The sequence below is a fragment of the Megascapheus bottae genome, chromosome 8, assembly GCF_031878675.1.
Source record: "Megascapheus bottae isolate mThoBot1 chromosome 8, mThoBot2.hap1, whole genome shotgun sequence".
In the NCBI taxonomy this organism is placed as follows: domain Eukaryota; kingdom Metazoa; phylum Chordata; class Mammalia; order Rodentia; family Geomyidae; genus Megascapheus; species Megascapheus bottae.
Genome location: NC_143516.1, coordinates 13,987,480 through 14,001,693, shown reverse-complemented (window position 1 = coordinate 14,001,693; position 14,214 = coordinate 13,987,480). Strand labels below are relative to the sequence as shown.

General features: G+C 38.8%; 1 long non-coding RNA gene across 1 annotated transcript in view; it reads right to left on the bottom strand.

Annotated features, from left to right (window-relative positions):
* The window catches only part of LOC150059563 (uncharacterized), a 91,171-nt gene extending 77,948 nt beyond the window's left edge, over nt 1–13,223 (bottom strand). Inside the window, exon 1 of the long non-coding RNA XR_016536389.1 lies at nt 13,000–13,223. This is a non-coding gene — a long non-coding RNA (uncharacterized LOC150059563). The remainder of the gene's footprint in view (nt 1–12,999) is intronic.
* Nucleotides 13,224–14,214: the final 991 nt, after the last annotated feature.

Genomic DNA, 14,214 nt, shown 5'->3' with positions numbered 1-14,214 from the left:
AACAAATCTCAGAGGAAAGAGATAATGTCTTGCTCTGGCCCAAGATTATGTGTGTGTGTGTGTGTGTGTGTGTGTGTGTGTGTGTGTGTGTGTCTGTGTAAGTTATGAGATAAATGAGCAACAAGCTGTAATAAATGAAGACAAATGAACAGGATTTCATGGGAAGATGAAATAAAATTTGTGACCAAGACCATCTGGCACTTAAATCACCTACTGAAGATGTACAGTATTGCATGTTACATGTGGGTCCTGCACAATGTGCTGCACAATTACATCTTGGCCAGCAACGGACTACATATACAAAAATGGTACCATAATAATACATCACCTGGTGATATGTTAGCCATCTTCGTGCCTGTAGGCACACTCTTTGCTGCCTGCACATTGACAATCACGGAAAGGTGCGTGGCTCAGAATGTATTTTCATTGTCAAGTGAAAAATGACTGCAGATGATAGCCAGTCCCATCCAGGAAAATGTGACTTGTATGAACAGACACTTTTAAGATAAACAGGGAAAGAGAAATATCCAGGGGAAGAAATATGGGTTTCAGGGATGGAAGATTTATGGGAAAGGTCTTAGTTGAATTCTTGCTGTCAACTAAGACCTACTGGGCCAGGAGTTTGGCCTAGTGGTAGAGTGCTTGCCTTGCATGCACAAAGACCTGGGTTTGATTCCTGGGTACCACATACATTGAAAAAAGCTGGAAGTGGTGCTGAGGCTCAAGTGGTAGAGTGCTAAGCCTTGAGAAAGTCCAAGGTCAGTGCTCAGGCCCTGAGCCCAAGCCCAGGACTAGAAAAAAAAAAAAAGAAAAAAGGAGATCTTCTATACTTTAAGCTTACTCCTTTCACAGAGGCATCGTGGCAGGGAGAAGATGTTTAAATGAGCATTTTAACCATATGACAGCTCTGTCCTTGCATTTCATGTCTAATAAAGAGTTCAACTCTTCTAGAGAGCTTCAGTAACATATGACATTGCTATCGCTATCGCTATCATATTCTTTAGGAAGAGAAGAGAGCAGAAACAGATATCAAGTTTTATGACTCATTACTAGCCTACATAGTAGGTAATGCCTCTCTCTGATAAAAGAAACAGTAGAAGAAGTCTATTTAATGTGATTTTTTTCCAAGTCTTTCCATTTCCTTACAAATGGGGCAATGCCATTCTTTTTGAAGAAAGCATAGAACATATATCATGTTTTCTTGATCCATTCATCTACTGAGGGTCACCTCAGTTGCTTCCATGGCTTAGCTATGGTAAACAATGCTGCAATAAACATAGTTGTGCTAGTAGCTTTAGTGTGGCCTTGTTTGTGATCATTTGGGTAAATGCCAAGGAGAGGAATAGCTAGATTATAGGGAGCTCTATGTTTAGTCTTTTGTGGAACCTCCATACTGCTTTCCAGAGTGGTTGAACAAGTTTACATTCAACAGTGCAGTAGCATTCCCTTTTGGCCACATCCCTGCAAGCAACTGTTTTATTTGTTTTCCAGATAATGGACATTCTAAGTGGGGTGAGGTGGAATCTCGATGCAGTTTTGATTTGCATTCCTTATAAGCCAGACTCACAGAAAGATAGGCTCCATTGTCCCCCTTATTTGTAATAATTATGCCTAAATATATGCCTAAGTTAGTCCTAGCAGAGGATCACAATAGTGCAATACGATGTACATATGACTATATAAATTGATGCTGATTGAACTGAAATTCAAGGTATGGAAACAAGAGTTTTGGGGGGGTTTGTTTTGTTTTAATGTACTGTGAAGTTACTTCTCTTTTCTTTTGATTTCCCACCCCTTTGGTTTATCCCCTGTTGTTACTGCTTTTGATTTTGCTAGCCTAAATCTTATATATACATTTATCTGATTTGGAGAAGGGAAGGGGAATAACAAAGTGTAGAGATAAAGGACAAAGAATGAGCCAATGCAACAGTGGTACTCACAAGACACTATAATGAACTTTACAATTAGAGGGGAAAGGAGTCAGGGAAGGAAAATGGGAGAAAATGAGGTAGGGGTGACAATGTTTGACAAGAAATGTACTCCTTACCTTATGTAACAGTCTCCCTCTGTACATAACCTTTACATTTAAACTAAAATTTTTTGAAAAGTCTACTCAAGCTGGGCACCAGTAATCCTAACTATGCAGAAGGCTAAGATCCGAGGATTACTGTTCGAAGTGAGCTTGGGCAGAAAAGTTCCCTTGAGATGTTCTTATCGCCTAGTAACCACTCAAAAAAGTATCAGAAGTGGCACTGTGGCTTAAGTGGTAGAACACTGGCCTTGTGCACAAAGAGGTTTAGGAACAGGGCCTATGGCCTTGTGCACAAAGAGGTTTAGGAACAGGGCCTAGGTCCTGAGTTTAAGTCCCACAACTGACAAAAGTCTATTTGTCCAATTTTTAGTTTCTTATGCTGTTTTAGGTGTCTGCTTTAATAGTGGTTTCTGAGGCCATCCAAGGAAGCAAAACTCAAATTTCTGATGTGATTTTGTACAAGCTCCTTCAGGCTGTGAACCAGGGGATTTGAGCTGAGAGTTGAAAAACCAGGAAGTTGATGTGAGTTCTCAGAAGTGCTCTCCAAAGATCCTTCTTTTTCTGCTATTTGCTTCCCTCATTCTTTCCAGCTATTCTTGTCTTAGCTAGTGTTTCTCTAACAGCCCAAGCACATTTAAATGGCCTTTGTTTGTCTCCCTTTCCTGTCCTCTTCTAATGTCCTGGCATTGTACTATAAAATCCAGTTGTAAGCCTTGTGACAAGAGCCTTTCCCAGAGGAGTAAAACCTGGGAGATATTTGGAGCCAGGAAAAGGAAAGCACAAAAGAATCATATATAATTTCTTGCCCCAGTACATGTTATGCAATTATGTTGTTTTATAAACACTGGTGCCAATGCAATAAAGATTTTGGGGGGAAGAAAGGTAGAGAAGAGGTAATTTTAGACTTGTGCTGCAAAAACAATGAATTCATATGCCTCAAACATCCTTCCATAATCAAAATGAAATGACACAAAAGTAAACACTACATTATGAATGAGCCATAACAAGTCCCTTATTAATACACTTAGATTGTTTTTAATCCTTTTCCATTACAAAAATATAAAATATGAATATTCAAAAATGAATAATATTGTATATATAAAATCTCTTGCATATGGAATTCTATCAGCATGAAATCACTGGGTGAAAAGAATGCTGCATTTAAGTGTTTGCTAGATATTGCCAACCTGCCTCGAACAGAATTGTTTCTCTGAGAAGTTTGTGAACCAGCATATGTCTTTAATCAGACCTTTTGATCTCTTATGATGTCTTCTCTTGTTATAAGTAAGATTAGGTGCCTTTTCTATGTTTAGGAGCTCTTGACATTTTTAAAATATGAACTGTCTTTTCATAGTCATTATTCATTTCTCTGTTGGATGGTGACAGGTATTTATTACTTTAATTTGCAGGCAGTTTTGTGATTTAAAAGAATTTTGATTGGATAAATTAAAAATCTACTTTCTCTGTGGATGGATTCTTTTCACATGTATACCCCCCCCTCTATTTCCTCCTTCTTTCTTTTGACTCTAGGAGTGAACCCTGGCTTCCTGAAAGATAAACTATTATACTCATCATTAAACTTTACTCTAGCCCTCTATTTGATTTTTTTCTGTCATTTATTTGCCCAATATGATTATTAACAAATCTATATTTTTCATTGCCTTGAAATTCTAATTATTGATGTCAGGTGAACAGGCTCAGATAAGTTAATGTGGCTGAAACTTGTAAATAAAACCTCCAAACAAGACCCTATCTATTCATACACGTGCTCTCTCTCTCTTTTTTTTTTGCCAGTCCTGGGCTTGAGCTCAGGGCCTGAGCACTGTCCTTGAACTTTCTCAAGGCTAGAGCTCTACCACTTGAGCCTCAGCACCACTTCTGGCTTTTTTCTATGTATGTGGTACTGAGGAATTGAACCCGGGTCTTCATGCATGCTAGGCAAACACTTCTCTGTGATGATGAAGCCCAAACAAACTATCAAGGTAGTTTGTAACTTTGTCCGTGGAGTTGCTAGAGCCGAAATAGCTCTGCTTTAGCTTCCCCTTGGGACATATTTACATAATCCACTTGGCTGAGCTGAGTTATAGCTTAGTAGAAATGATCTCTAAAACTCTTATTTAAGACACAAATTCAGGAACAGAGCCCCATCTTTTGTAGAGATAAATGGTTAGAAAGTTTAGAAAGTTGTTCATGATTGCTGATTAATTATACAAAGATTAGTTTGAAATGGGGGAGACATGACACTAGAATACAGAATTGATGAAATGTTGGTATTTGCCACTAATTCTCAAATAGAACTATATATGAGTATCTCTCTCTCTCTCTCTCTGTATATGTATATATACATTAGATTGGCTTATGTACATATGTATGAATAATTATAAAGGGGGATATATTATATCAGCTGTGTCTTTCAATTCAATATAGCAGATAATCAAGATTAACCATTACAGAATAGAAGGAAAGCTAATTTCTGGGTCTTATTTTCTAAGTGACCCTTCATGTCAACCACCCCAAATTTATATCACTTCTTTTCATGTTACATTCAGAACAAGAGGCTTGCCACTTTTTCTTAGCACCAAATTCAAGATGGTTTGTAATTATGACCTTCCTTCGGTATATTTTTCTCAGTCCGTTGTGGAGATGAAAATTACTGTAATCTGTTGCTTCCTTATTCCAGGAAATAATTATTAATTGTATCTTGGTCCTTCCTTATATGATAACATATGTTTCTGCTGGCCACAAGTGCTCTATACCTGTCATACTAGCTACTAGTGAGTTTAAGATGTGAGGATTAGCAGTCAAAGCTAGTCTTGGCAGGAAAGTCTGTGAGACTCTTATTTCCAATTAGACTACAAAAAGCTGGAAATGGAACTATGGCTTAGAGATCTAGCATTGAGCACAAAAGCTCAGGAACATGATCGAGGTCCTGAATTCAAGCCTCAAGACACACACTCTCTCTGTCTCTCTCTCTGTCTCTGTCTCTGTCTCTGTCTGTCTCTCTCTGTGTCTGTGTGTCTCTCTCTCCATCTCTCTCTCTGTCTCTGTCTCTCTGTGTGTGTGTATGTCTCTCTCTGTCTCTTCTCTGTCTCTCTGTCTCTCTCTCTCTCTCTCACACACACACACACATGCACACACATACACATACACACAGACACGAGTCTGTTCCCTTCATATTCTCCATGTTTATAAGATCATTTAGCTAGAAAAGACTGAGAAAATTACAATATATCATGACAATAACACATGAAGTGATTTAATCATAGCAAAAGAAAAATGAATGATCATAAGTAATTAGTGAGTACACTTAGTAATTTTTTTTCTTTTGCTAATCCTAGAGCTTAAACTCAGGGCCTGGATCCTGAGCTTCTTTTTTCAAGGCTAGCATACTACTACTTGAGCCACAGTGCCACTTCCAGCTTATTCTGTTCATGTGGAACTGAGAAATCAAACCTAGGGCTTTATTTATGCTAAACAAGTACTCTTTCATTAAGCCACATTCCCAGCCCTTCATAATTTTATATTCAGAATTATTAACTACTATTATTTTACTCTTGACAAAATATAGTATTTGTAGATAATATGAATAGATGTATATTAATTATGTAATATTACTTTCTGTGTTGAAGATTTTAGAATTTGGAGATGTGTGTGAAGGATCAAAGGCAAAATATATGCTTTCCTATTTTGATGCTTTATAACTATTTTCCCTTGAAAAAAATTCAGTGTTAATGGAAAAGTTGGAGTAGACATAAAAATCACAGAATCTCAATACTAGTCTAAATTTCATAGATTATCCTCTAAACTAAAATGTAAAGTTTGCCCAATTTTCTGACTGTGTTGATGTAGAAATATTTAACCTGAATTTATTACCCACAAGCTTATTTCACTATTGTATAGTATTTAGAGCAATTCTTGAGTACAAAAGGCATTGAAAGTATTTTACAAAAATGTTTTTCACTGTCTTATCTATGACAATAGATTTTGATTGTATTTTCTGGCACCCATTGTGTATATGCAAATATATCACCCAGGTATATTTCAGAGTTCTATTTTCAATTCCTCTATTCTACTGAAAAAAGTAAATCTTGGGTACAAATCCAGCTTTTCTGATATCTTACCTGTACTCGACAGTCTATACCTTCCTCTTGATGTTATGTGACTGACTGCCAAGAACAGTAAACTTTCTCATAATTAACCAGTAAGAGACGTGTCCAGGCATGCGTTATATCTGACAAAAACCCAGGAGCTTCATTTAGAATATGTGCTCTACACACAGCAAGCTTCATTCTAAACGGGCACTTGGAATGTGGATTCCAAGTAGTAGTCTTGAAACTACAGCTATCATGACAGGGAGAATTAAGTTCTAACATTGAGCCCATAAAGGGATTTAAATATTATTATTATTATTATTAACTAGATTGAAAAAGAAGTATATATATATTGCTTTAAATATTATACTCCCAAAGTAAAATGTTAAATCTCTACCCTCTTCATCTCTGTGTGAAAAGAGCTTTTATTCTGAAGGATGACACGGAAGGTAATTTCTTATATTGAATTTGTCCAGGCAAATACAAGGGCTTTTCCTTCCTGGGTTCCAGCAAAATTTCACTTCCTGTTTATCTGAAGACTTTGTCTTTTCAGACCTAATACATAATGTACATGTAATACATGATATATCAGATCTAATAATTACATATATATGCATGTATATATATACATATATCCTAAATCATCTAAGAGTCATTTAATGGGTTAGGATAACAATTCACTGCTCTGATTATTAACCTGCTTAGAAAAGCCTCTTATAAGTACCTAGATCTCTCTCACCAGACAGACACCCCAGATTTATTTAAGTGATCTCTGTTGTCACTGGAAGGACTCAACAAAAAGAGCTTATTAGTGCTGTCTCACCATTTCCATGTCACTCAATCTGACAGCACTGGCACCAGATCCCAGCGACTTCAGTAATTTGGTTATAAATGAATCTGCTCTGCAGTACCCCAAACTGAAGGTTACTTACAGAGGATGTATTAATCTGTCTCCTGCCTCAGATGCAGGTTTATGAATGAGTATTGTGAAGGTGAGGAAGGGGCTGGCTGTCTCATTCCTACCCACATCCAAAGGATAGTTTGTTGTAGAAAGTGGTTTTTGCTGAGGAACTCTGAAGTAATAGTATGTTGTAATATAAGGCCCTGCAGCATCCCATGTGGAAAAAGGAAATGTGTTCTGTATATTCCACTAGGAACATTTAAATTGAGTCCATGACTTAGAGGCTTTACTTTGGTAATCCAGTTATTCTGAAAGTCATGTCCTTGTCCTCCTTGGTCTGATTATGTCCACTGAAGACACAGAACCATTCATCTGTCTCTGGTGTATAGTCAGGAACCCTAACCCTTCATTTTTATTCTTAATTCCCTGTAATACACACACAAACACACACACACACACACACACACACACACACACACACGCGCGTGCGCGCGCGCGCGCGCGCGCGCGCGCGCGCGAGAGAGAGAGAGAGAGAGAGAGAGAGAGAGAGAGAGAGAGAGAGAGAGAGAGAGAGAGAGAGAGAGATGAGAGGAGTGGCTACTTTTGGAACATAAATTTTCTTTTTTTAACATAGTTAATTTGTGTAATATTTCATAATTAAATTAAAATTGTGCTTTCATAAATGTTGTATACACATATTTTCCAGAAAATTTCATCATTTGAAATAATAGCTTGTGACAATGTGTGGTCTGATACTTGTGAGGTATTCATGTCAGCATCCTGAAATTCCACGCAGTCTCTCATGTGAGACTCAATGTCATTGTCCCCTGTGTCCTGATAATGAGGAGGAATGCAAAGTATTTAGGCATGCCTTTTTTTCTGAATTATAAGAAAATTTGTATAACATCTAGACAAAGAAATCACAGATTTCTTCTCCTGACCTGTTAACCATTCTGCCTTAGAGGACATAGAGTGGCTGGCTTATAATCACAAGAGAAAGGAGCAAAAAGAAAGATTTTTTCTATAGAAAAAGGACTTCTAGGATATAGAAACAAAAGCCATATAATGAATGATTTTTGTCCTTAATGTACTATGTTATCTCTCATCTTTTTTGCTGTCTCTTGGTTATCTCATATTGTTACAGTATCCCACTTTGTTACCTGATATATCAGATATATTTGTATTTGGTTATTTGAAATTGGATAGGGAAGGGGGGAAAACAAGATGAGGGATGGGGGGTGGGAGGGAGGGAATTGGGGAATCAAGACATGTGAAAGGGTATCAATGTATGTGAATTAATGCACCTCCTATCTGGCAAATATCATGTAACCCTTCTATTAATTACAATAAAAATATATAAAAAAAGAAAATATACTTGAATTCCCCTTTTAGAATGGTATATTGGTGAAAGTATTTTTGTACAAAAATATCAATTTGCAAATTAACAAGGATGCCGTGTGTAAAGAAAAGTGCCTTTCATCAACAATTAGGGAGAGTCAGCTACTTAACTCCCATTCCATCTGGTCATTTAGATACCTGATTGAGAGCCAATGTCAGAAATCATCCTCAAAAGTTTTCTCAGAAATGAGTCAAATCCATATTTTTGTGTACCGATGTCTGCCATTAACAAATATCTTTGAATGGCCAGAAACATGCACATGACATTTTAAGCAAGGCATTGTGTGACAAATAGAAAGGATTTTGCAGACTGGACAGTCTGGCTTCAGGGTCTCTGCCTGCAGCATCAGTGGATAGGATGATCTTACTCTTTCTCATATAGCTGGATACCTGCATGCAGAACCCAGTGAGCCTTTACTGAGCTAGAGTTTGGACAGTTCCTTTGCTCATGTTCTCTCACCCCATTCACAGTCTCACACAGGCTGCAAGAACATATGAGAGACTTGACCCTCACAGCATCCTTTGTGTAAGCATGGCCAGGTACATTGCCCGAAGTTTTAGAGTTTAGTTATAATTCTTTCCTCTATTTTCTCAATTGGAAAGGTCAAGCACAAATGGAAAAGATCTTTCTCCCTAGGAAATTTTCAAGAAAGGAGGCTAGCTATAGGGTTAAAGATATATAAAACCATCTTTTTTTCCTTTCTGGTACTAATCTCTCACCTGCCAAGGGCTGCTTTTGCTTTCTCCCTCTCCTTTTCCTTCCATCTTGACTCTGGGTCATTGATTGATGCAGGTCACATCTAGTTTTCAATTTCTACTTTCAATTTCAGTGTGACAAGATGTGCAAGTGTTGCTAAAAATGAATATATAGAAACCCGGTGTCTTGGAACAAGTTAGGTTTGGTGTTTGCTTCATATTGCTTCCTATTTCTGTGACAGTGATAACACAGAATGTTTGTAAGGCTATCCTGGCTCCTTATTATTTCAGTGAAGAAGTATTCAGGTCTATAATACTCGATTGCTAATCAAAGTTGATTTATTGCTTCTGATTGTGGAGAGGGAATGTAGTTTTTTATTTTTACTTTTTTGTAGGCAATGGAAGGTGTGGAGCTCAGATCCTGAGACCAGTGGTATCATGAAAAGGAGCCTGGCTCAATGGTTAAACATATTCCAGACCTGGTCCCACCACCTCATACATCTCTCATAGATCTCTGACCTCTCTAAGCACTTTTCCCCTGTCTCTAAACCTTTTTTTTTTTTGCTATTTGAGTCTTATGACATGAGTACACATTAATTTATAAATACAATATTTTAAAGCACATAAAAATAAGCAGAAAGTGAGTGGTCAAGAAGGTATGATAGTAAGCATTTCTGAAAAGAAATCCTGTGTTTGGGGGTAAAAATAGAAAGGATGAGTAAAAGCAGACATTGAGGTCTAAATGAGGTTTAAAGGGAAGGAATGCAGACAGGCCTTGCTGAACAGCAGGTTCCCGACTATTTCAGGAAGCAGTCCTCCCAAAGGCTATCACCGCCCAGATACTGCAGTTCTTACTATTCATTGCATCTTTTTTTGTTGTTTTGGTTTTTGGTTTTGTTTTTGGCTTGAACTCTGGGCCTGGGCGCTGTCCCTGAACTCTTCAGCACAAGGCCACTGTCCTACCCTTGAGCCCAACTCCACTTCTCATTTCTCATTTGGGTGTGAGATTGCCTTGTGAATTTCTTTCACCAATAGAATAGAGCAGAACTGACTCATTCTGTTACAGATAACAGAGTTCACTAAGAAGAGCTCTGAAACCACCAGGCAAAAAAATGCCAGACCAGCCACATGGAGAAGGGACTGTAGTTTCCCGCACCAATTATGAGAGGTAAGTGAAGGGCTAGCAATGAGGTGACTATGGTGGCAAAGATACCCTGACAGACTGCAGAATCACAGAAGCACGAGGAAGCTAATAACTGTTACTTTAAACAGTTAATTGTTGGGTAGTATGTTATACAATAGAAAACCGAGTCAGGGGCTCAAAGCCCTGGGTTGGATTCTTTGGTTTCACATATACAGAAAAAGTTGGAAGTAGTGCTGTGGCTCAAGTGGTAGATCACCAGTCTTGAGAAAACTCAAAGACAGTGCCCAGGTGCCCAGGCCCTGAGTTCAAGCCCCAGCACTGGCAAAAAAAAAAAAGAAAAGATAAAAATGAGTCAAGGTTCTTGACTGTAGTGTTAAAATATTTCCTCCTGTGACTAACTGAAAGATCTCTTGGATATGGAAACAAGAGTTTCACCTTGTGTGATGTTGCTATGTTATTTCTCTTCCCCTTTGTTGCCCTTTGGTTAATCTCATATTGTTACTGTATCTGACTTTGTTATCTGGTATATTGTATATACATTTATTTGTTTATTTAAAATAGGAAAGGGAAGGGGGGAAAACAAGATGATTAGGTGGGGGTAGAGGGAGGGTTATGGGGACAAAAATATAAGAAGGGATATCAATGTGTGAGAAGCAATGCACCTACTATCTGGTGAATGTAACTTGTAACCTCTCTATACATTACCTCGATAATAAAAAAATAAAATAAAACCCTTTGAAACTTGATAGCAATATCTACAAAGAAAAAAAAGAATATTTTCGCTTGTTTGTTGTTAGGTATAGCTATGAATCCTCCAGAAATAGCAGTACAATTGGCAGCAACAGTTTTCCTGCACAAGATAAGAGTTTCTCACTTACCAGGCAAATATATCTAGCAGTGGTCTCAATTTCATTCCTATCCTCCATCGATAGCTAATATTAGGCCTAATGTGTATGCTGATTCCCAGTTCTGGGCTCTCTCCTTTGATAAATCAGGAATATAGGCAAAATGGTAAGGTTTTCTGGACAGAAGTTGGGTACCTGAAAAAATGGGTAGTTGGTAATCATCTGAGTATCAACCCAGAAGCAATTTTCCAAACGGTGTGGAATTATTTCAAGGTCTTAACAAATATGCCAGCTAATTAGCAGTCTTGTAGTAAAGAAAGTTCTAATATTTGTCAATAATTTATTTTCATCCTTATTATTGCATGGGGAAAATTACTTTAATGCAAAATCTTGTCATTGACTGCTATGGCAGTCTTTGCTGTTATTCTCAAATGGCTTCTCTAGTACCTAATAATTGTCACCACGGCAACTACTTGTGATTTTTATAAATCTCATATTGTGAGGAGGTTGGAAGGAGACAGCAGTAAAGATAAAGTCTTTCCCAGCCAAGATTTCCTTTTAAACATGAAAAAGTTTTTAACAATAGCACAGAACCTTTGCTTTTCATCTTATAGCCATATCTGGAGTAGCTAAGCACTGGTTTATAACCAAGATAAATGAAATGTACAACTTGTTCTAATCTTTATTAAAAAATCTACTCTGCATCCAGCATTTTCCTAAGTGCTGTCAGCACAACAGAAAACCTGAGCTCTGAATGGCCCTCATAATTTCATGTAGAAACAAGAAAGACATGGAAGAAATGGTAAGTCAGAGAGCTAAAGGAGATTGGACTGATCTTGAGTAGAAGTTCATGATGAAAAATGGTGCACTGAGAAAGGAAGAAAAAGTGGAAATATGAACTAATGAAGCTTATTTTCTGGACCTATGTGCCCGGTTTAACTCATTTACTTCCTTTCTTTTAGACAAAGACAAGGCCATTCCCAGCATGCCTCATAGAGAAAGAGAAGCTCGTGTTTTCCCAGACTGCGTCCTCTCATCTCAGTATATGTACACTGTGGAAGGTTGAGTGCCTTTCCTAACTGGACCCCATTTTCACCCACCCTGCCTTGCCAACCCCACACACTTGTCTCATAAATTCTAGGACATAATCAACACAATGCATAAAAGCTGCACCAGACTCCTTGAAGAGGAAGATCTTGTGAAAGACCTCCAGAAATGTCTCTCATCCCACCTGTCACAGCTCAGCCAATTCAGTACTGGATTTAAATGCAGGCACACAAGTTCAAGTCCAGTGCGCTGTAGGAACCCTAGATCCTTGTGGGCACTGTGACTGGCTGCAGGAGATTTGGCGGATGTGCTTGGAGAATGAATGGTGCCAGTGGAAAACCCCTGGTTGTGTGATTGTTTAGAATGGGCATGTCTCACCTTCTGCAGTAATTCTGTCAAAGGACAGGATGAAATGTCCTGTATGTGTTCCCATTTTACTGCTTCCTGGTTTCCCATATCAGTTACCTAAACTACATATCTTTTACCTTCCTGATATCCAGTTGGTAACCTTTTGAGATTTCCCCTTCATTCTTTTACCACAACAGCAAGAGATAAACCTGTAAAAATCTGACCCTTGAAAAGCAGCAGAATGGGTAAGAGTCCTAGGGTTAAAACTGTGTCTGTCAGTGAAACTCATTTCTCACCTCATGGTGGTATTGGAATATTTATTATTTCATATGAAGATATAAAGTATAAGATAACACAGCATGGGCATTTCTTCAACAGTTGCCCTAGTTTCTGCTGAACAGAACTGGCAAGAAGTATGCAATCAACTCACTGAATGAGAAATAATAAATCAAGTTTTTCCTAAGCTGTTTAAGGGGGTTTTATCTAGAAAAACATACCTGATGTCAACTTCAGTCTTCTCTCTCGACTTCTTTTATAGCTTCCAACGTACCATCCTTTTGTTACTTTAGGAGTGAGAACTTCGAAAAGTGTTGAGGCGGCGGAAGATGGCGGTGGTTCAGTTTGAGTCTTTTTGAGCTCTCACCAAGACACCAGTTTTGGCAGCGTAGGGGACAGCACATACCTCCAATCGAGCCTAAGTAAGCTTTAGGAGATACAGAGACCTCAGTCACAGAGGAAAAAGGCAGAAATCCGGCACAAAGAAGACAGCGGGGACCGGTGCCAGCCGCTTGGAGCGGCTGCGGAGACAAAGCGGCTCTTCTGAATCTGAGCAGCAGCGCTTCTTGGTGCCTTCACCCGCCGGCTACAGACAGAGCCACCCAGAGCCTGCGGGAGCCCAGAGCCGACACCCGGCTGTGCACGGACCTGCCAGCTTCACGGAACCGGAGAATCCAGCAATTTGTGAATAGCTCTGAGAAGCTTCCACTTCTGCTCCAGGAAAGGCATTGGGAGGAAGCCCCTCCCCCTCCAGCCGAGAGCAGCGCCATCTTGACTGCTGGCAAAGACCCGGCCAAAGCAGTTGGAGCCTGAGAGGTGGTGCTGACAGCGCCACCTAGACAGCAAAGGATTTCCCAGAGATCCCTTAGCCGGAAATCCGGCCCCAGCGCTGCTGAAGTCCAGACCCTGCACCTGCCACAGACCTGGTAAACAAAGTCACCTGTGGAGCTTTCAGCTTTGTTTTACCAATCAAGCAATCGGATCCGAAAACCCCCATAGCCAAATCACAAGAGAAAAAGACTTTCTGAAGTGTTCGGATCCCGAATTTAGTGGAGACACAGGTTTCCTATCCTGCCCTGACCCCCCCCCCCCCCGAAAAAAATCCTGAAGAAGACCCTTTTTAAAATTTTTTCTTTAATTTTTTTTGTTCTTTTTCTTTGTTTTTGGTTCTTTTTTTTCTTTTTTTGTCTTCTGCCCCTTTTTTAATTTGCATTTTTAGGTGTTCTTATTTTCTCTTTACCATCCTACCTACACCTTTTTTTTTTTCTTTTTCTCTTTCCTCTCCTGCATTCCTCTGTCACTGTGGTTATTCCTGGAAACATAGTGACAGCTCTGGGTACAGTCTGAATACAAACGATATCTATATTGAAACAGTCACCTGCTTTTTAATCTCCTGGGCTCAACCCTAGTATTTCTTAAGTAAGAGCTCATAATAG